At 38.7% G+C, this 1,879-nt stretch overlaps 1 long non-coding RNA gene across 1 annotated transcript; it reads left to right on the top strand.

Moving 5' to 3' along the window:
- Nucleotides 1-481: 481 nt before the first annotated feature.
- LOC123879943 lies at nucleotides 482-1,245 on the top strand. The gene is made up of 3 exons (XR_006799112.1): nucleotides 482-504; nucleotides 583-634; nucleotides 734-1,245. It is a non-coding gene; the product is annotated as an uncharacterized LOC123879943 (long non-coding RNA).
- Nucleotides 1,246-1,879: the final 634 nt, after the last annotated feature.

Raw genomic sequence — 1,879 nt, 5'->3', positions numbered from 1 at the left:
TTGCTGCTGCTACTGGTACAGAAAAACCTAATAAATCTTATGGCCTGACCTTTTCCGCTGGTAAACATACAGATACTGTAACGTGTGGTATTTATTGTATATAAATATTAAAAAGAAAACATATAACTTCAAATCACTGATCTCCTTACGACTAGCGACATCTGTGCGTAGCGGGTGGAACTAGTTCGGCATCTTGGTGTGATTGCTTGTAACAGCCATCATAAAAGAATTTATTTATGAAATTTACGTTTGTTTAAATATTTGCCTTTTCTTTATAAAAGGATCTATAAAATACATTTGTAAAAATTTCACATGGATTATGGAGTTATTTTGGAAACTGACAGGTGATCAGGAATCTGGGGCCAGAAAAAAAAAAACAAAAAGAAAAAAGAATTTGGTGTGACAGCTCTTTCTCTTTTCGATTCGCCTTGCAGGGAGATGGCGTAGTTACAAAAAATTTAAAAAGGATAACGATAGTTTAGGCTGGGAGTTTTACTAAAAATGGTATGTGTGAGTTTATTCGTGCGAGATAAATTCGTCCACTCTTCGATGGTGTTGTGAATTTATGATTCCTTGTTCCAGCTTTAGGATAAAGTTTGCCACGCGGCGGGTGGGGGTCGTTCATCACGATGTGGTAAGTAAATTATTACTCTCAAAAATTAATTAGAAAGATGTAAGGCTCCCCTACCCGAAATAAACGTGTCGCCAATTCGCAATTTTATTTTCCTTTTAGGTGGCGACATGGGATTTAAGAAATTCAAACGAATTTAAGAAATTTAAACAGATTTAAGAAATTTCAACAGTTTTCAACAATTTAAACAGATTAGAAAATTTAAACAACTTGATAAGAAAATCATCATCATGGTCCCCTAACAACCTAATAATTTTAAAAACCATGATTGGGTTATAAAATAACGCTGAAATTTGGGATTTAACACGCGTTTTGCTCGCTTCACGTTTGGATTGAGGAAGCGTGCAACGCCAGCAAATCCATAGGAATCTCTTGCATCCTTCACCTTGCTCGTCCGCATGACACACGGCCACCGTCTGTATGAGCCGCGCGTCCGGAGCGAAGCTTGATTTTCGGAACAGGTGTTTTCCTAAATCTTCAGGATTTATAAGGTGGATTCTCTCCAACATATTAACCTTTTTTTTATTTTAAGCTAATTCAACTACTTTTGTATTTTGGTTTACATTTATATTAATTGATGGTTTACACTAGATTGTGACTTATACGTTCCTAAAATCGTAAACTATCATTAAGACGAGTAACCTAAGATCATAGTTGAGGTGCGTTGAATGCGGACAGCACCTTGAGATAGTATAATGCATCTCTCATGTCTCTGTAACTAGTCGAGTTAACTTTAATTGTAAATCTATAACCAACAAGAGAAGAATTAAATAACTATTTCTAAGGTACTCGAGGTTTAAATTTAATAATTATCTTTTTCCACATAAATCCCTGGCTGTACAGAGCTGATTCTGTTAGCATGTCTAGGTCCTAGCAACGCACCTAGAGTTCCTGAAAGACCTAGGACCTGGATATGTTACAATACGCCTTCCGGACAAAGCGGGTATGTGGGACCCACTGGCAAACCGCATTTTACAGACCCACTAAAACCCAGCAGTACCGTCCGCAGGTATGAGGCGTCTCAGGATCCCGGGTATGCGACTGAGACCTCTCGACGTTGAACCGAGGTTTTCAGCAAATTCCTAATGCGGGAGAAAGTGGGGATATTGTCTTCTTTTTCTCCCCTGTCTTCTTCTGCGGAGCGAGTTTAGCGAGTGGGCGTCAATATCTAGTTTAATCGCTCTCGCTCCCTTTTGAGCTGACCTGGGATTCAAACCCGGGACCTAAAAAGCTAGCAACTAGACCAAC

The sequence above is a fragment of the Maniola jurtina genome, chromosome W, assembly GCF_905333055.1.
Source record: "Maniola jurtina chromosome W, ilManJurt1.1, whole genome shotgun sequence".
NCBI lineage: Eukaryota > Metazoa > Arthropoda > Insecta > Lepidoptera > Nymphalidae > Maniola > Maniola jurtina.
This window is presented reverse-complemented; position numbering and strand designations above follow the sequence as displayed.